The sequence below is a fragment of the Lagopus leucura genome, unplaced genomic scaffold, assembly GCF_019238085.1.
Source record: "Lagopus leucura isolate 7727_CA_CO unplaced genomic scaffold, USGS_WTPT01 Super-Scaffold_100030, whole genome shotgun sequence".
NCBI lineage: Eukaryota > Metazoa > Chordata > Aves > Galliformes > Phasianidae > Lagopus > Lagopus leucura.
Genome location: NW_024962281.1, coordinates 5,442,378 through 5,464,240, shown reverse-complemented (window position 1 = coordinate 5,464,240; position 21,863 = coordinate 5,442,378). Strand labels below are relative to the sequence as shown.

General features: G+C 43.7%; 1 long non-coding RNA gene across 1 annotated transcript in view; it reads right to left on the bottom strand.

Moving 5' to 3' along the window:
• Positions 1–1,134: 1,134 nt before the first annotated feature.
• The window catches only part of LOC122185733, a 60,148-nt gene continuing 39,419 nt past the window's right edge, over positions 1,135–21,863 (bottom strand). The window contains exon 3 of the long non-coding RNA XR_006180963.1: positions 1,135–1,165. This is a non-coding gene — a long non-coding RNA (uncharacterized LOC122185733). The remainder of the gene's footprint in view (positions 1,166–21,863) is intronic.

The following is a 21,863-nucleotide window of genomic DNA, read 5'->3' as shown; positions in this document are numbered from 1 at the left end:
GAAAAATGATGTAACTTACTTATGATAAATAAGCATGATAAAGTGTTTCAAAGCTTTTTTCCCCCTAATGAAACACTGTCATCCTAGAAGCAAAACAAAAGTCTTCCCTTAGTGACAGCAATTTAATAGCAGGGACGTTAATTTCATCTCTGCATCAGTGCTCTATTTTATTTAAACTCCCATCCTGCAGCCATTGGGGTGTTTGGGCATCTGCAAAGCCAGTGAGGATCCTGGGTTGCAGCCAAGGGGAGGTTTGGGGTAGGTGGCAGATGGCAGAGCGATGGAGACGGCTCCATATTACTGTGTTGGGGCAGCTGTAAAGGTTCACCAAGAGCAGCAGGGGGCTGCACCCAGGAGAAGTGAGATACGTTGCAACCACTCATACTTAGGCAATGGGATGACCATAAGCCTTGGCTAGCAAAAATGAAAATATGGCTACTGCAAGTAGGCTTTAAGGACTCAGATAACCTAAAACCATCTATTCTTCATCTTTGCTGGAGGAAGTTTGCCATATTGATTCAGCAGGAACCCAGAATGATGGCTACTACTTGCATGAATGACAATAGTTTTCCTCCTTAGAAATCTCCTCACTGGACTACAATGATGAAACAAATGAATTCAGCCACGGTGCATGGCACACCCAAATCCCATGCCCAGAACTGCAAAAGCAAGGTTTGATGTGACCCACAAACCTTGCTAAATTCGTAGCTACAGCCTGCTAAGGCTTGGAAAAAAGCGTAATTCAACATCAAGGAAAGGTGTTGGCCATGAAGCACTGTCGGGGAGACGACTCCATCAGCAGCCCCACTGAATCAAATTGATCCTCCATTATGCCTTTCAATTAACCTATGTAAATATGTGCTACTAATCGCTTCCTTAGCAATTCAGTTTCTTTGCTCATCAAGCCACAAGAAGTCATGGGCAAACACTGCTCAATGTTTGGTGAGCAGTCCCCTCCATCCTGGGAAAAACACAGTGGATAACACTACTGATTGACAGCCATCTTACCTTTCTCTGAAGGCAGACTTTAAAAGGTGATTCTCAGCTCCTTGCTGATACTGTAAGACACTTCTCACAGCCATTCTAGCCCCTGCTGTTGTTCTTAACCATCTTCTCCTTGCTCTGAAGCAGGGGCTGGTGGGCTGCCTGCCCACTCACTGAAATGCTGAAATAAGGACAGAAAAGTGTTTCTGTGGACAAGTCTGTTCATCTTATTTCTTGCTAAGAATGCAGAGGCAGATGGTGCATGAGGAAGAAGGCAGCTGCAATGGTGCCTAAAAGGCAGCCCAGAGGATTCCCAGCTGGTGATCCCAGAAATAGGAAGCCATACTGGTTTGCCTTCACTTCGTTTCTATCACATTGTTGACACGTTGCTGCTCCTGTTCCTACAGAGGACAGTGACTGTGTATCTTAACATCCATACATCACAGGACATGAACTGCCCTCTGCTCTGGCTGTTCTAAAAAGAGGATAAGAGCTCTGGGTGTTCTAAAAAGAGAGGGAGATTTCAGCTGCACAGCACCAGAAGTTCTGGCACATCAGCCCCTGTTTCAGTAGGCTCAGTTCCTTCATAGATCATGTAGAATCTTTTCCAGAAATACAAGAAAGCCAGAGGAGCTTTGATGCAATCAATCAGGGGCTGGTGAGCACCTTATAAAACCCACAGCCAGTCTGAACTCCATATGCAGGGAGAGCTGCATTAGTTTCTGATTCTGAGATTTATTTTACTTCTTGGACACGTAAATCGTAAGCCAACAAGAAGAAAAATAAGTGTTCTTTCTGCAGCAAAGGAACAAGGATGGATTCAGCAGAGACCCACTCAAATGTAATTTCATAAAGAAGCAGGACTTAAGTGATAGTCTTTTGTGTAGGCATTTGCACACATGTGCATAGTGGGTCTCAGGGCTCATTGCACTGTTAGACTTTGAACTGAGGCTATCGTTACCATTTTGCTGTCTGCCTAGAAACAGTTCCACTTCAGAGACAGTTTTACATCAGATGAGCTATGTCAGATATTTCCTATACATTTTACTGGCCTACCCTAAGGATGTAACCCCAAGGAGAAATGGACACATGGTTGAGCAGTCCCAAACCTACTGTTGCTTCAGCTTTCTTTTATTTGCTGTTGGCCTGGGATCTGTGAAGGGTACTGAGCTCTTCAGTCTTACTGTGACCTCACACCTCATATTTCAAAATCATCTGCAAGATTGGACCCCCACCCAGCTTTCATGACATCCAACCGTGATGCTGAGCTCTAGGCTTCCCATCAGCAGGGATACAACCCTGTCTGCTAAGAAGGGTTTCAGTTGAAGGGATTTTCATGTGTAATTGCTTAGGAACCACCAGAGTACGGAAAATGCTAGAAAATGGCTAGGAAGCAAAAGGCAGGAACATTTAGCAGAGGGGAAACATCCTTAGAAAGAGTGGCAAGAAGTACTCAAAGTCAAGAGCTGCATTTAAATTGTGGATTCCTCTTGAACATCAGTGCTAGAACTGGAGCTGTGACCTCCCCCTGCCTGGTACCCAGAAGTTAAGCAGGTGCTGCTGTGGTGGTTAATGCTCACGCTTCTGGTGCTGGCTGGGTGCAGTCTCAGCAAAGCAAATCACAGCCTCGGGGTTCTTCGCCATTAGAAAGTAAACTTAATTAGATTATTGCACAGATATAAATGGAAAACATAACTTCTGGAAAAGTGCAACACCCACGCACTCAGACTCTGCAGAACAATCCAGAAATGCTGCATAATCCTGTCCCTGAGAATGCACATCACAGAGCACAGTCATGCAGCCAGCACCACGAGCCGTAGCATTTTTATGTTTTGTCAATAATTCTCTCCAGCAGCTCACAAGGCTTGCAAAGCCCAAGGCTATAGCCACCAGTTTTTATGAGCATAATAAGCAGAGTTTATTTCCACAGCACAGACATAAACATTTCTAGGATCCCAGCCACGTACAGAGGGCACCTGAGACACCAGCAGCTGTCTCCAGCTCCATTTGACCCCTTGAAAAAGGAGGCATGGAAAATGCTATCCCAGCAGGCATTAATGCAGGTTAATTAAACCTAAACTGCTCGGCAGGGGCACGGTGAATTGAGAAGCAGTGCTTCTCCAGGCCGCCCAGTTCTCCAGTCCCACTGTGGCGTGATCATTAATGGTTCTCAGACAAGCCTCAGGGCTCATTTGCTTGACAAGAGCAAAGCAGTAATTTTACTGTTGAACACTTGCAAAAATGATGTCCTGACTGTTATCAAAAGTGACAGGCAAGTTATGTGAGCAGTTAACTGAAGGTTACTTTTTAGGGCCAAACTTCTGAATAGATGAGACATCAATTAGTTCACGCGTGGAGGAAGAGGGGAAAGAAAACAAAGAGGAAAAAAAAAAAAGGAGGAAGGAAATAGAAGAAGGGGAAAGGAAATAGAAGCAAAGAGATGGACTTAATTGGTCCCCCCCCAATCAGTGCTCTGAGGGACAGGAGGAGGAAGACATTAAGCACAGCAGCTGCCCATGCTCACTGGGGAGCCATGGCCCAGCCGGACGGCAGCAGCTGCTGCAGCTCAGGCAATGCAGCTGGCACTGCAGGAAGGAGCTGAGGCTTCAGCAGACAGAGAAGAAGAGCCCTTCAATCTGTGCCTCCCCCAGGGCTGTGGGGCTTTGGCTTTCCTCCACATCACTCAAGTGAAAGCTTCTTGAGAAACCTTTCCAAGGTACAAAATCATTTCTGCTACGGACACTTTGAAGAGGACCAAGATTAGCCATAGAGTGGAAGTAGCTGGGTGCCCTCCAGTTCAAGGTTTTTAGGAAAAAATAGAATATTTGAGATTTGGGAAACTGCTAAAGGAAAAGCTTTCCGTTCTGACAATGTTCTCCAAATTAAAAAACAAACAGATAAAAAAAAAAACAACCCAACATTGTCAGTGAAATCAAATATCAGATTTGAGTTACTTTAAATAAAGCGTTAGTTTCTTTCAACCTTCAAATACAATATCCTGCAAAAATAAGAGCTAAGTGAAGATACAGTGCAATGCTACAATCAAAATGAAGCCTTCAGTTTAAAGTAATGAAGTTCTTGTTTGATTTTACCCCAACTCAACATGGAACCACAACTTTTCTTCCAAAACAGACATAAAATAGATGGAGCCTTCTCTGCACTGAAGCATCTTAGCTGCTTCACCTGATGGCAAATGTGAGAAAAAAGCAAGAAAAGGAAACTTACAACCTGTGCCCTCACTTATTACCATGAGCTTGGTGAAGCATGCCCAGATCAGAAAGCCACGTCCCCATCACCTGCAGGGCAAGGAACCAGAGGTGTCTTCCCCATGCCCTGCGTGTGTTCTGAAGGGCTTTGCTGCCAACAGTTTCTTGTGTTGGCTGCCAGCTGGGTAGGCAGCTCTGCTGGGTTTCTCTAAGACAGCTCAGAACAAACACAGTGGATCTCTGATCTTTACCAACAAGAAGATTAATGGGTGGCAGAATGATAGAATCATAAATCATTACAGTTGGAAAAGACCCCTAAGATCCCCAAGTCCAACCATCAACCCACCCCCACTGAGACATAACCACGTCCCTCAGTGCCACATCTCCACTGTTCTCAAACACCTCCAGGGATGGTGACCCCCCACCTCTCTGGGCAGCTGTGATACTGCATCACTGCTCTTTCTGAGAAGAAATGTTTCCTAATCCAACCTGAACCTCCCCTGGCACAACTTAAGGCCATTACCTCTGGTGCTATGGGGAGATGCAGGGGAACTGGGGAAATAGGACTGAGACCCGAAATCTGTAGACAAACAATGCAAACTCAAAGGTAGAACAAAAGCTTTATATATATATATATTTTTATAAAGCTATATATATATATATATATATTTTTTAATAGCTACTCTCTGTTATGATCAGCAGAAGGAAAGAGAAGAAACAGCCTGTTTGCATCTCTGCCTCCCTCCCACGCCAGCTGCCAGCAGCACAGGGCATGTGGTCCTACACAGGTGGGTGACAGTCACTGTCTGTTGCCTTAGGGACACGCAAGGACACTCAGCCCTGGTTCCACATCCCAGCAAAGCCCAGAGCTGTGTGCTTCTGGGAAGGCACAGAGATGGTGCACTGAGATTAAAACATACGCTATTTATTGCCAGATAAGTTCAATTTGGGGACTGTCAACCTTGACAGAGCCGTAAATAGTCACAGGGATGGGCTCAAGCTGAATGGATCCCATGGGTTTTGGATGAGAATACTGCAGTTGGGAGTTTCTTTCTCTGAACATCCACTCTCTCTTCATCCCTCCTCTTCACCCCACCTTTTCTGATCTTCATCTTCCCCAGTAAGGCCAGAATTTGCTACGCTGGCTCGTTCATGAAGCATATCCCAGCTTAACTGATATAAGCAGACTTGATGCAGGCAAGGACTAAACCTTACAGGGAGCACCCGTTGGTTTTCCGATCACATCCGGACTGGCTGTCAGGCTCCAAAGGCAGCAGGATTTATTGCACTGAAACACAGCAGCAGCAGAAGCCCGTGAGGAGCCTACGGAGCTTCATGTACAGGAATAAAAATTTCAGGGCCGCTTGGAGATATGAAATATTTCTTAATTACTTTCTGTTCCAGCACAGCTTGAGGCTTTTTTTTTTTTTTTCCTTCCTGTTGTTGTTCTTGGGGTTTGTTTGGTGGTTTTTGCCACCTTTTTTATTTTAATGTGGCTGGTAGCAAAGCAGTATCAGTGCCAGCTGCTGTCTCATAAAGGACAGGCAATGGCTTTGCTGGGGGACCGGCTGTTCATGCAGGATGCTGGCACTGAGAAGGTGACAGCCTCTGTCAGCATGGGATCATTTACCTCACACTGAAACACATTAAAAGCTCCTCTCCCGAGACATTTATTCATAATGGCTTTGTGTAGAGGTGTATTATTGTAAGGTTTGCTTAAAAGCAGCCTGGATAGGCTCCTCACATTGACTCCTTCCTACTCCTCACCAGACCATGCAGTCATGCTCCTGCTGTTCAGTAGCATTTTTAACATATTCCTAAGGCACAATTTTCCCTATCGTCCCTAAAACTTCACCTTGCTTCCTCTCCTCTCCCTCCTGCTCAAGCTCTAAGATAAACGTGATGTGGTTCACTGCCAAGGTCAACACCCTCAGATACCAAAGATCCACTGGGTTTCCCTCATAACCCACTGCAGAGTTTACCATGACCCTGACAACCCCAGCAAGCCAGAGCTAAGGAGAAAGGCCTCTCATCAGGTCCTCACGTCCCATTTTCAACCACTCCACACGTGTTTTACTGAGCTGAGAACAAGGCAGCACTCGCAATAAGCAGCCTTCCCACCCGCGCTGCAGTTGGTGCTCCAGCTTTTAGCCAGAGAAAATTGGTTCTGCATGGCTGTAAAACAAAGCACCCTGGGATCAACCTCAGAACAACAAGCATTCGAAACAGAGAAATGGCACGAGCAGCATTTGCTTCCCTGTTAGCAGAACAGCTCACATCTTTGTTCCTAAAAATGACAGGCTTTCTCCCAGCTCACCAGGCTGGAAGGACAGCAGGGGTTGGGCAGCTGGATGGAAAAGAGAATGGCAGTTTTGCCAGGACAGCCCAGTGACCGTGGTAGGCCGTGTTTTTTAATCTTTTCTAGGTTAAACACGGGCTGTTGTGTCTTGCTACATTACATTATATAATGTGATTGGCTGATACAGTTTGATAGGTTGAATCCAAGAACATAGTGACTCATGTAGGAAATTGGAAGCCTCCTTGTTCCAGCGTAGTGTCTCCAGGAGTTAGAGTGAATAAAACTGATTGTGTTTATTCCATTTTTTGTTGCTTAGTAAATATCTGTTTATTTAGTTATTTATAAGGCCTGTGAAGGAAACCTCCCCAGTGATGAGTTAAAGGCTTGGGAAATCAAGTCTCTAAAATACAATATTTTTAGGAAATGTCCCAAAAAGGGAACAATAAAAGAAGAGAATATCATCAGACTCAGGTGTCAGAGCTCCTGGGCTGCAGACCCTGGCTCCAGCACTGAGTTCAGAGAAAGGCAGTTTGCCTTGCAGGGCAGTGGGAGCCCACTGCTTTAGGAGCTGATTATTTTTTGTTTTTTGACTAAAAGCCTGAGCTTTCCTGAAACCCTTCTCTCTAACATCTGGCCATCTTGGCTTACCAGATATAAGGACCCATTGCACCATAAATCTTAATTAAGATCTGTAAACCGCAGATGAAAAGGATGGTATGAGTACACAGCTATCAGTATCAGGTTCAGCCTCTACGAAGCAGACTTTCATGCTGTACCACGTACAGCAGCAATGAGAAATGTGTGAATGCCACAGCGTTATTGATTTGGTAGCTACTAAAAAGCTCCAGGATCCCTGGCAATAGAAGCATGATAATGAGAAGTAGCCAGGAGAGCACTCTTTCAGCAAATAGCATTTGCATTCACTGGGACAAGAGCATAAGCCCTGCTTATCAATAGAGAGCTGAGAGATGGTTTGAATGCAGGGGATTAGCCAAGTTCATTTTGCATTTGGTGTTTGTGGTTACATTTATGGTGTTGCCTTCGAGGGTATCATTACAGAAGAGCAACTCATCCAAAAAGGAAAGCTGCAAAACATCTTTCAGAGAAGAATCTAAATCCTCTAATTGCTCTTTTGTTTGGTTGGTTGGTTTTGTTTGGTAAAGCCCTTAAATTTTCCACAGCTGAAATACCTTGGTCTCCTTCTACTCAGAACGTGCAGGAACACAGCTGCCTTACAAGATGAAGGAAAGGCAAAATGTTAAACTGCCCTAATGAGTAGCTACTATTTAATGAAAAAGAAGATAAAGTATTGCTTTATGAAAGCCAGAAGTGTCAGAGATTTCTCTAGGGAGGGCGATATAATGTAATTAAGGCAAAGTACAGTCATGAAAAGAGCTACCTCAGGGATGTATGCTGTCTGGTACTGCCCCCTGAAACCCCTCTGATCTCCGTGTAAATGAGGACACAGCTCCAACAGGCTGCCTTCTGCAATTTACCATAGCAGGGCATTTCCAAGACCAGAAAGGAGGAATGTTAGTAAACACCACCCACTCTCCTATGGAGAGAAAGGGGAAAGATACTGCTGTGCTTTAACAGAGGCTACATGAAAAAAAAAAGACTGCTTTGTTACTGCGGGTCATTAGCATAGGTACAGCCATAAATTTTGCTGTTCCCTGCTGCTGGCAAGACAGCTCTCAGTCATAGAGCAGAAATCCTGCTGAAATCGTCCTCCGAGTGAGCTTACAATGCTTTGGACAAAAGGCAAGGGTGCAAGGGATGCCTGGCCTTCCTCCTACACCACTCACAAGCTGCAGTCACATCCTCCACTCATCACCCCACATACACCACCCTGGGGTCACAAACAGCTCCCAGGCACTGATAGGCACTAGAGGCTCTTTGCTGCAATTCAGACCTTGGAAACTCTATTCGTCTTTTTTTGTTGCTGTTTGTTTTTCCTCTTTTGTTTTTTTTCCTTCTTCTCCCTTCATTTATCTCCTTTCTGGTTGAATATACTCTCATGGCTGCCATAGATGTCCCACATGGCAAGATATAAAGGAACACTCTTCACCTCCCAAGAATCCCTAATAAGTGGTTAATTAAACAATGATTACACTTCCTCTGGTAACGCTGCACAGGCAGAAAACTTGGAAGAAAAAAAAAAAAAGTAAAGAAAAAAAAAGGTACAAAGCAAATTCCTCCATTGTTTCTTGTCTTGAAACTGCATCCAACTCCTGCTGGCAGAAAGTTTATAGCCCTCCACAGAGATCCCAGCTGGGTGATTTTTTGCTGCCTCTCAGACACAAATACCATGTAAATTCTCTTAAATTACTTGGTAACTAAGAAAGATATGCTCAGCAAATACCCTATCTCTACATAACACAGTAATTACATATTCTGCATCCAGGTAGTAATTATATTGCCTGTCAATTACTCAGTGATTACACTTTGAAGTAATTACCGTGGCACCTATGTACTCCAGGTGATAAAGTAGCAATAATTTGGTATCCATTCTATGGGGAACTGGATTCCTTATAAACATCTCCACCCTACATACGGTGTAAAAATCAAGTCTGAAGAACTCTTAAGGATAGTGAGAAAGGGAATGTGTCCTTCCTCCCAGCACACTGGTGGGCTGAGTCTTCATGGATGCTGATGATCTCTGAAGACAAGAAACTCCATGCCAAAGGGAGCCCTAAGTCACTAGGGCAAAAAGCACTCTTGTAAGGGCACTGCTTATCGTTATCCCAATATTAAGTAACAAATTCATATTGTTAGTACATGTTCAGTAAGTAATTTCTTCAAATGTAGGATTTGGCTAGCTCTGCTGAATAAATTATGGGGAGGGAGGGAAAAAGCATTTAGAACAACAAAGTCTACTGCCATCTATAGCTCCTGCTTGCCTCCTGAAGCTCATTTCTGAATATATAAATCATTCACATTCTCCCTGTCTCCCAGAGAGATGACCCTTTTTAATTGCAGGGAGTGTTAGAGACTGATTTCTGCTAACCTTATCAGACCAGTCCTGAAAACTCAAATGCAACCTGGGCAGGATTTTAAGAGCTCTGAGTTCTGGCTCTGTCCCTTAACAACGCTTAAGTGGATGCTAATAGGTTAACATGTTAAACATTGCCTCTTTCTCTCCTGAACCAAGTGAGAAATATTTCAATTACTGTATTCCCATGGAAGACCCCTACTCGATCCAAGTTATTACAAGCCACTCTGTATTCATCACATATTTGCTTGCTCTAAGCTATGACCTCTTTGGAGGTTTCACTTAATGACTGCACTGTGCCTGTGCCTGATCCAGGACAGGGGAACCTCTGGGAGATCACAACACAAATCATAAATAAAGGCTCCAATGTTCTTCCTGCCCCATCAACATACTGGAACAAAACTCAGCTCCTAGCCTATGGCACAATCAGAACTCTTCCCTAAGTCTCCTACAGCATGTTTAAATTATTTTTCACTGATATCAGCATGCTTCAGGTCCAGGCCCTAGAGTAATTGCCAACTAAGAAAAGCATTCAGGGTATTCACCAACAGAGTTTATTAATAGATCTTATGATGAGTTTATTGTATATTGCAGAGGGAAGGAAGAGAGAAACTGCATACTGCCTGAAAAAACATGCACCTTTATTAAAAATACCCTTCTTCGTAAAGCATAATGATTATTAATGAAAACTGGTCATATGAGTGCTTCTACAAAAAAATAATCTGCTGTTCTGCAAAAGAAACCTGTTATTGATCTCATAGTGCTGCAGCTGATCACAGCTTTGGTCATCTGGCATCACCATGACTCTAAGATACACAGACATGTCATAACATACCTCTGTCCACTTGCAATCAACCCCACATCATAGGGATATGATTCCTTTATACCACTGTAAGCCAACACTGCATGCCTGGCAGTGCAGTGATAGCACAGTGAAGCTACCAGGGTGTGCTCAGCCCTCCCTGACCTACCTTGCTGAAATGGCAGCATCTTGTTCATATGCCTTCTGCATATGTACCTGGTTCTGTGATTTGAGAGAAAGAAGAAGGTTTTGCTTAAGCTGCTTATTACGAGTTGGGTGTATCTCTGTCCTGGTTCTGTCAAACCTGAAAATCCCTGGTCAGCTCCTCTTTAGCAAGCAAAAATGAACTGGAAGGATCCAGACCATGCTGATGCTAAATGGATGGCAAAGGCTCTGTGCCTGGAACACACAGTTTCACCCTTTGTGTCGAATGCATTTGGCCCTATTAACATTTTATCTGTGTGCCAGAGCAGAAGCAAAGGGCTTGGCAACCAGTCAAGAATAATCTTCCCTGGCACGCGGCACCCTGCTGCTGTAACAGCTCTGATGAACGTAGGGATGGCCAATTGGCACCAGAGAGGAGAGAGAAGGTGGAGATGTGGAAGAGGGGATGGGAAGGAGGGAGCCAGCAGGCCCAGGACTGGAAATGTGGGGCTAGGAGACACGTATGTGAGTGCATATCTAAATTGCTCTGTGCCAGGGCGCCCCAAGGTTGTAGTTTCCTTCAGCCATTGGCTTACTAAATTGTCTGCAGTTCCCTTTCATAGAATGGCTTACGTTGGAGAGAACCATAAAGATATCTAGTTCCAACTCCCTGCTGTGGGCAGGGTCACACCCACCAGATCAGGCTGCCCATGGTCCTATCCTGCCCTTGACTACCTCCAGGGATGGGGCATCCACAGCTTCTCTGGGCAGCATCCTTTTAGTAGAAAATTTCTTCCTAACATCTAACCTAAATTTCCCCTTGTGACTCGGTCTCTGAAAAAAGAAGGTACTAGAACTTACCTGCATGAGAGACCTCTTAGAGCAAAAATGTTACCCATTCGTGAGAACCTCCTGAGCACCTTAGCTCAGGAGAAAGAGCAGTGCCGAAGGCTCTGTCATGGCTAAACTCTAATGAGAAGGAGGGATCACTCACACCACTTCATCATAAGACTGAGGCATGGTCTGGTCAGTAGAATCCGATGGAAAAAATGCCCTATCCCATCTACTTATACCCACAACACTGAATCTTAGGACAACTATTTGGTGCCTCAGATTCAGAATAACAAAAAGTGCAAGTGATGACATTTGAGAAGCCCTGGCAAGTAGCAAGAGTGAAAGTAGGTTACTCCCATTCAGCTGAGGGGCAGAGAAAAATCCTCTGTGGAGAGGAAGAACAAGTTAAATGTGACACATACACAGGCATGTAGACTTTGCTAGGACTCATCTTCAAAGGTTTGATCTGGGAACTGACACTTAACCCAAATGCAAAGTTAAAATCGAAATATACCATGAGAATTCTACTAATATATTAAAATACCTTAGCACTAGAATATGTATGATTTGTTGGTATAACTCATATTCAGATTAATTAATTGGAGCACCTAGAGTTTCAAAAAATAGCTCTGCAATTTCACTGCTTAAATAGCTTAAGGTACCACTGGCTAAGGCAAAAGGGAGGGATGAAGATTCTAGTGATTAAAAAGCCATATTTGAGTGAGATAGTATTCCAAATCTTACAGAATTCATTAGGGATGATAGTGAAGAGCACTCCAATTAGGGCAGCAAAAAGACAGTACAGAGTTGAATTGAGGAGAATTATCAGTGCCAGGTAGGCAAACCATAAGCCACTACAGTAGGGTACAGGATGGTCATAGGATGGTACCTGCCACCAGCCGTTTGACTCCCTGAATTAATCAGAGTGATAAGCATCACACCAAGAAATAGCAATACATCCAAAATGTAAGAGGCAAAGAGTGAAAATAAAACAGAATATGAGTGAGAATCCTGGTGAGGAGAAGGAGAGAAATTCACAATACGGATGGGAGAAGCCGAAGTGTATGAGGTCAGCTGCAGGATTTTCCTGATGGAAGTCAGATTTCTTCCCTTGCCTTGTTTCTTAAGTAACACTTGCTCTCATGCTGCATGTATATGTGTCTGTTTCTGCCTGTTCATTTCAACCCATCTCTATGTAATGGAACAGCCTATAAAACAGGAGTATCCTTATCTTGCAAAAACAAGAAGACAGAGATATTGAGGGGACAGCTGGATTACAGTGGTGTTACTGAGCACGCAGCTCTCATGTTCCTCATTAGTCTTGAGAAAAGTCACGTAAGATCATTTGACCCCTGCATTTGGTTTCTTGTGGAACAACATCTTTTTTTTCTTATGATTTATGTAGAGTTACAGTGCATCCCTGTGGTCTCATGCAGAAGATGAGATTCAGCTGGTCTGCACCTTGGGACTGCCCAACAACAGAAGTCACGGGATGCTGCTGCCGGAGGACTTACTTAGCCATGGAAGTGTCAACATATGAAGTTGACAAAACTACCAAGTTCTCCCAGACGAGTTCTTTCATGTGAATTAATAATGTTCCAGCATAAGGACAACACAAAATGTCTTTCTTTAATATCTTTTTCTGCTTTGATTTATTAACTGCATGGAAACCATGTGTCACCAAACACTACAGTCAATTCCCAAATCCCTTCTGCTGTTATAAATTGAGAAAAAATATAGCTTTTCCAACCAAGGGAGGAATCAGACTCATCTCCAACATGTGAATGAGAAGCCTACAGATCCCAGCAGCTTCAGAGCAAAGCCAGTACACTGAAGACCTAGATTACCTTTGATGGCATGCAAGAGGGCGGATAGACAGACTCCACCAATCTGAAACCTCCTGCCAATAAACCAAATTCAATCCACACTCTACAAATCAAGTCCCTTAGGAAAGTGAATCTAGTTCCTTACTCCACCCCTAAAAAAATCCCACTAGTGCAGTGAATATATTTATCCTCCTGGGGAAACAAAGGAGAGACCCTTGCTTGCCATGCCTATCTCCTGTCTTTCAGAACAGCCAGCTTCTTAGCTGTGTGCTTTAGCACGTGGGTGCCATGTCAGCTGTGCTCAGTTAGTGAGGCATCTTCAAAACCACACTTCAGCCCAGCCTGCAATAACCTCTCAGCATGCCTTTTGGATACTTCTCCAGACAGCTTTTCTTTGTGTTAATTTATTTGTTCTTGTCAGTTCTGCAAGATGCAACTCTGTCCCACCGAGCCATTTCCACATCTAGTAGTCTGATTCAGGGAGGAGGCTTGGAATAACAGCAAGAGAAAGTTCCTCAAAGGAGGAAGATGATGAGAAGCTGAATTTGGTTGGCCTGAAGCTTTTGTTCACATCCTACCAGAGTGAAATGAATGCACATCTTCCCGCTGCAACTACAGTCTCGTAAAGATCCAGTTCAGTGTTTCTCTTTTATTTCTGCTGATAATAATACAACTAATAGTAGTCTTCCCAACCACTGAAAAGTGAATGAAGAAGGCAATCTGCATACTGACTGAACATGCTGCCAGGGAGAATAATAAATGAAAATCAAAGGCCCAATTCCCAGATGACTGTATGCAAAAGAATCAGTTTGCATAAGAATTCACACTTTCAAACACCACTGGAAGTCTGCTCTTGATGGCGTTTTTCTGATGAAAATGATACAAGCAATTGATCTCCCTCAGAAGAAAACATGTGATGTTCAAAAATGCTCAAAATTGTCTCCCTTCTCAAAATGTCCAGGCGTCAAGGCCAGGAAGAGCTGAGCCTTGGGTGCATGAATGCCATATGAAGCATCCCTTGTCATCAGCCGGAATTATGTGATGACTTACAGAAAAAGAGATAATTATGTAGATTGGGATTATTTATTTACATAGCCCTGTCACATTTGGAATGAAACTTGAGCCCCCAATCTGCTCAAATTCCCTGGCACAGCTGATGTACATTTCCCTGTCACAACACGTAGAGCATGCACCTGTCATGCTTACTGTCCCTGGAAGTGAAAGGACATTGTTCAGGCATTAATCACTCAAATCAGGGCAGTGTCTGTCCCAGAAGCCTCCCCAGCTTGGAGCCAGGGTCACTGCTGCTGTTGGCCACAATGACTGCAGTTCTGCGGGTAGAGGATTTGGAAGCACTGTTCCCTGCAGTCATCTGCATGGATGTGCTGGAGATGCATTGCGCCAGTCCATGGCAGACTGACAGCAGCCTTGGCTTTCAAGAGAAAAGCAGTATAAAGCAATACTAGAGCTCAGATGTGGGTTTCATGATAGAACAGCATGAATGATGCTTGCAGCCCATTGCCATGTTCTAAAAGTAATGAAACCAAATGTTGGTGCCATTTTTCCCATCTAGATCTGCTTCTGGAGTATGCCTCTGCATGTTTGGTCAGGGAGGCATGTCTATCCTTTTTGAAAGCCCTTTGGAGCTATCTTCCTTATCTAATGATCTATGTACTGCTGCAGGATGGCTCAGAAATGAACAAGAGACACTTCGCTATGCAAAGCTATAGGATTTCCCCCATAGGGACAGCTCTACCAGAGCTCCCAATTCTCCTTCTAAAGAGCTGGGGCTGAGCATTCAGGTAACTAGAGGTGAAGTTCCTGGCACAATAAACCACAACATTTTTAAAAGATATTGTGAAATTGAAAGGTGCTGTACAGTGATACTTGGGTCACCTTTGCTCCCTTTCCATCCTTCTCCTCTGCCCATTGTCCTGGGCACACTGCACAGAGCAGCCATCAGGAATTTGCACTGCTCAAAACTTTCAACATTCACATTTATTGGACTTCAGACTGGCTTGGGCATTCCCTTCCAGCTTTATGCTCATTTTTTTTTTAAAGACAATATCTAACTCTTTAGATCCACTGTGTCTCCTCCTTGCATCACTGGAGCAGTGCATAGAGATGGGGATGAGTCTATGGTCTGATCATACATGTTAAATACAAATCATTTGAATCAGTAAACCATTTGTAACTGAAGGGGATCCTTATACCTGCCAGAGAAGAGCAACTAAATGAAAAAATACTCAGAGGTATCTGAGTATATTTGGAGTAGTCTCCTCCACATAAGTATCTCAGAGCTACTTCCTTCATTAGCTTCACTTCCCTCCCTTCATCCCTACAATCTAACAAAGTAAAACAGTGAGAAGAAGAACTGAAGAAAGACCAAAGAACTGTTCTCCCAACAGGGAGAAGGTTTGGATCTCACACCCAAGCTGCCTGCACTCAGAAGGGCAACTTCACCTTGGGAGCTGGGCTCCTGCAGCCATTGACCGACATTCCCTCTCCTATCCCCATGGCTGTTTGCTGCCCGTGGGCAGACTTGCAGCCTGTTACTAATTTGGGTTTCTCTCTCCACTTCACTTCACTCATTTGTCAGGATGGAAGATTAAAAACAGATGAAAAACAAACCCAGAAAGGAATTTTTTTTCCCACTTGCTACATGATGGAGTTCAATCAAGAGTGGGACATAGCCTGAACATTTATCTAGAATAAAACGTCACTTATGCTCTTCCTATGCACAAATGTGGGTGTGGAGGGACCACATTCATCTTTTTTTCTTATATCCAGGAGCATTCCTTTGGCCTCCAGCCCAGCAGCAGGGCAGAAAACAGCCAGCATTGATTCATCTGTGCAGAACATGCTTCCATCTACCTGGGAGGAAGGTGTCCACATGGCTGCACTCCTTTCCCGCTGAGGGTTTCCTGTCTTCATCACAAAATTCTCATCATGACAAATCTTGGGCTTTGACAAGATCACTGTGAGCACTGAGCCCAGCGATGCACTGGGTTGGGGCTGATATGGTGCTGCCCAAAGCTCAGGTGCAGGCAATGCTTGATCCCATTTCACTCCCTTTCTCCCTCTATGGGTGCATCAGCATCTTATCTGGGGACATGACAACACAAATCCTCCTTTCTTGAAAGCAGATGAGGCAAAAAAAAGACAAAAGTTGTTCATAGAACCAGCTTCTCTGGAAATGAAGTGCATTACCTAAGGTGTTTCCTGGCAAACTCAGACAATGATTTTTCATAAGTGAAAAAATGGGATTTTTTTTCCATCCACCATTGAAATGTTCACTATTTGTCCTCTCAAAAAATCTCATTTAAGAAACTGGGACATGTTTCAATTCAGCTTTATGTAGAGATTTGTTTTCATTTTTGAATTTAAGAATGGGAATTTAAATCTTAAGATAGGATTAAATGTTCTAAGACAAAACATAGGCTTTCAATTTTGGCAAAATCAAGTGTTTCAGACTGATCAAACTGAATATTTAGCAAAGGGCATTATTTTTCCCCCCATTAAAAAATGAAAAAAAACCCAAAAAAAAACACAACCAAAACCCACCACAAAACCTGTTGTTTTCTCTTCCTACATTACTTTTATAGAACACAATGCTGCACTGGAAGAGGAATGGAATTTGTTGGTGGCCACCAGTCTGGGGGACAAGAAAAGCTGTGAGATACCAATAGAGGGAAAAGGCTGCAGGAAGTGTTTCTGAGCTGACACCACTATGGGTTGGTGGAAAAACAGCGAGTATTCAATGGAGAAAGAAAAAAATAATAATAATAAAAGACCCCAGAATAAAACACAGGAAAAACTTGTGCAGAGCCTTTTAAAATTCAAAACGTTTCAGCTATGTGCTTGGACCCAAGGGGATTTCCTTGGAAGAAATGCATCTGAATGGGACACTCAGCACTACCTCATGAGAGCAATTCTGCACCAGGGAACGTTTTCTGTTCTTTAGCCAGAAAGCTGATTTGCATGTGACCTGTACACAGCAGTCAAACTTTTATGCCACCTTTCATTGTGCGTTTTATCCCAAGACAGAAATGGCTAGCAAGCTTAAATTGTGGGCTCTATCTGCCAGCACTTTTGTTAAAATAATTCCTGGTCTCATGACTATACATCATCACAGTTCCATTAGTTGGTGCCAATTATAATAAACTAATGTGCACAATGATTTCCAGGTGCCTGCAGCTAAAGGGAAAATAATAGCAAGTTTCTACCCCTTTCTTCTCTTGCTTTCTTTCTTTCTCCAGATGATAGACGTACAGATGGAGAGACTGATAACGACTCTGGTGACTGGGACATTCCATCCTTCCTTTCTTGCAATGAAGCTGTTCAAAGCTGATTTCACCAGAACCTTTTATTTGGTAGCAGTATCTGCGATGTAATTGTCTGAGCCTTTTGCATACTGGCACACTGCTCTGACCAAGTCACAACAGAAATCCCTTTGGTTGAGGGCTTCTTCCCTGCCATTGGGAACCTTCTGCTAAATGCAGTGCCATGCAAAGACTGAGTTTCCATGCAGAATGCATTGGAAACAATGCAGATTAATGCATTAATGCATTAATAATGCGTTAATGCATGAATGCATGAATTAATTAAATGATATTTATATCATTTATATTTATATCATTGAAATAAATAAATGAATTAATGAAATGCATTAATGCATGAATAATGCGTTAATGCAGATCTAGGTGGGTGCCATGAGCTTGTTCTCTAGGAACGTCTGAGCAATTGGATTATTTTACTTGTGGCTCAGACCTGAACTTATCATCACCACCCTACATAACCAGATGCTTCTCTAGTCATAAAGTTCAGAATGGTTTCTACCCTAACAAATCCGGGCTGCATCTGCCCTGAGAGTAAAGGATTTTGCACTGAAACACTGGAACACTGGAACACATAACCCAACAGGCAAACGTTCCCTCCCTGTGTCAGTCCCTGGAGACAGCACAAACCCATCTTAGCAGAGTGGAGGCTGATGCAAGTGCAGAGATTAGATGCCATGGCTCAAACGCCAAGGGAAGAGCGTGCTGCAACCAAGTTCCTCAGCTGAGCCAAGTGCAAAAGCAGTGCTGCAGTACCTGGGGTGCTGGAGACCTCTTCCCATTGCCTTGACACAGCAACATGGGAAAAGCCCCATGCAACACTTCCCAGACGTCTGGTTGCCTCTAACTAGCACTATCAGTGTCTGAGCATCTTGAGCGAAACAGCTCTTGTCTTGTTCCTTCTGCTGTTTTGCTGCATCCCACCCAATGACACAAAATGCGCCAGGCAAGAATGGAGAAGTATTATGGTTGCCTAGGCAATGCCTTTGCCACGTACAATAAATAAATGACAATGGGTTTGGGTTAGCAGAATCTCAGGGGTCTGTATTGCACTCACTGCTGCAGTAACTCTTTACCAAAAATCCTGCTTCTCCCTCAACGTACATAGACACACACATCAGTGCTGGTGCATTCCTCCTGCCTTTCACCGCAGGAAACTGCCTCCTCCAGCTCATTCACCATATAAAGGAAAGAGTGGAGAAGAAAAAACATCCAAAGACGCACTCAGTGGAACCCGCTCCCTCCTGCATCTCTGTAAATGACTGACAAACTGTGGGAGAAATCCAAAACCCGAAGACAAAGAATCCTGCGGTACAGCGAGCCACTACAGGGAAACCTCTTTTTTAACACAAAAGGAAATAGTCTTATATACACATATCAAAAGGAAAAGAAAGCCACCAGCCCAACACCCTGCTCGAAACGGGTTTCTATTGCAGGGATACACTGCAGACCAGCACTCGATGCAGGCAGGCAGCCACCGCCTGCCCAAGCGTGATGGCGTTGCTCGTTTTTCACTCTGACACCACTGCAGGCTCCACAAGGCTCCTTGACTTGCAAGGTGATCAGAATATTGAGCACGATACTGCGGTAGCGAGTCTGGCACCCAGCACAGCAACAGAGCGGCTGCCTTCCTCCCCGCCCCTTTTCTCACCCGCACGCAAGGAAAGAAAGGAAAAAGAAGAACAAAACCCCCCAAAGACAATGAGGTTCTTGGCATCCAACACCCCCTCGTACATCTTTGGAGAAGGGACCTCGTCTCCATTGTTTCTGATCCTTCAGCTCATTTCACAGATGTCAGAATGTCCCCCTCGTCCCCACGTGCACACACCCTTTAGTATGCATGCTTTTGCTATGAAAATGTAACCCTGGAAGTACATTGTATTGATGGCCGTGCTGCAGGGACCCTGCAGACCTTGTCTGCCCATAACTATGCAAATAAAGTTCCTGGAGAGAGCAATAAGTCATTATCTACCCCACGTAATGGAGCCCATGGCTTGGTTCAGCTGCTAGGGACACATTCTGCACTGGGAGACAGACTTTTCTCCAACCTCCATTCACTCACAGAACCTCAAGCCTCAGTGCCCGGTTTCAGCTGGTAACTCCGTCCCAACTGAAATTAGGACACTATCAATGAGGTGGGAATTTGAATCTCTAAGAGCATTGATGAATGACTGTTACCCAACGTACCTCAAGGCACACCATGCACAAGCCTGTTGCTTGTCCAGCTCGTTCTCACTGTCCTTGGGTCTGCTGGACAACTACCATCCCAATCTGCCCATCCACAACTCACATTCCTGCCTGTAGCCTTCCTACAACGAGGGATGAGTCATCACAAATACCTCAGCAAATCTTCTCTTACCCCTGTGGTCTTCTTTACCTCATTCAACTGGGTAGATGTGCATACAGAACAGGTTCTTTTCCCTCTTTATGAGGTGCTTGTGCTATATGTAGAATGGGAAAGTCAGTGAAATTCTGCCGTATAAAGGCGAAAGGCTCAATCACCTGTTTTTGTTGTATTTCTGATACCCAAACGTAGCCTGCATGATCAAATACCTTCAGAAAACTTGCACTCCCTGCTCTTCTTAGTTCTTTTTGTTTATTTATTTCAACTAAATAAGATGTCTCTGAGAGGCATTTTAATTTACATAAATATTGTGGAGAAGAAGATTTCATGCTGCTACCTGACTAATCAGTTATACGCCACTGCAAAAAAAGCACTAGCAGCACAGCACAGGAGAGGTGTGATTCTCTCCCTCTCCCATTTGTATTTCTTCTGGAGAATTTCGTATCGATCGGCTGAATGACACAGCAGAAATCTCCATTTCAAATTAAAAAAAAAATTTGCTGACTCAGTTTCAGATAATGTTTGTAATATATTTCAGTGTCAAAAAAGCATTCACCTCACTGACCAGTTTTGAGTCAAGAACTTGAAACTGAAGCATTCTGCTGTTATTCCTTTCAAACACAGGTAAGTGTTACAAAAACGAAGACTGGAAAAAGAGATCATTATTATAAATATCTGATCACAAATATTCTGGAGCAATATATGCTTCACCAATGTGATGCAGGGATTGATGACATAATCAGTTCTCTTGCTACTCTGCCTCTGGCAAAAGGTGTGCTTATGTGTATCACAGAGCTCCTCCTTCCTCCAGTCCTTCCCACCCTTGGAGTTGCTCAGTAGAGCTCATTGCTGCCTGCGGTGAATCAAAATGTGTTATCATCAGGCTCAACATGTTATTGAGTTAATTAAATGTCACACTTTTGATAACATTAATTAAAAGCATTTCAGATTCATCTGAACATACACCCTTTGCAAAACCTGAAAAAAAATTAAGCGGCAGTGTTTTCATCTGGATAGATTTTGTTGCTAGAAACACTCACCACTCCATTCAGAGCTGATATGCACTGTATTTTATCAGCTGTAAGACAGCACGTTCTTCCTTGTTTTTTTTCATTCTGTACCAGACCGCAGAGAACACACGAGACATTCCGTTGTGTCCCATATTCAGGAGCTCAGGCTCCCAAGACAGGGTTTTCAGGACTTTCAGGACGTGGCTTTTAGTGCATTACACTCTGTAAGTCAATGACAACAACTTCAGACTCCACATTGCCCAAGATCACTGCAAAGTCATCATGGAGGTTGTTTTTGTGCAAGTTTGCACAGCACGAAGATTCCCCCCTATTTCTACTTAATGTTGCATTTCCACATCACAAATTTGAAACAAGGCAAAAAAACAACCAACCAACCAACCAAAACAATCCCAAGAGGCTGTGGCCAAGATGATTTTCCAAGCTAGGTGCTATGCTACCCATAAAATCCTATGCACAGTGTAGCCCTTATCTTAGACAATATTGCGTCTCCCTTTAGCCCATTAGTTCTTCCTCTTTCCTTCTCCCTGGCAGGTTAGCCCTCACCAACACTGCCTGTGTTTTAGAGGTTCTATTCTGAGAACTAGAACAATGCTCATGTCCAAGCTTTCACTTCAGGATGCTTCATACTCTCTTGAATTACCTCACACTGCTGTTCTCTCAGTACAGATTGAAATGATATTTTGCATCAAGCACAAGTCTTTTTCATAGTTTTCTATTGTATAAAGGGTATGAAATACCAAATACAGCCCAGGTAGGCAGGAGGGCACTTTAGATGCAAACTGCAGCCTCATCATGACTTCCCATTACTTACTAATAACTACTGGGCTGCTTCTCTAAGTACTCACTCGCGTGGGTTTGGTTGTTTTTTGAAACCAGTTTGGCTACAGAGTACAAACAAACCATATCTGATTAAACCAAAAGGGAAAAAGAAATAAAGATACCAAAATAAATAGAAGCAACTGTCATCTCTTCTCCAATTCTCTGCAATCTGTCTGGAGCCTGAACTGCAGTGTACACAGAAAGGACTCTTCCATGAGATGACTCTCTTTAGTTTCCTTTTCATC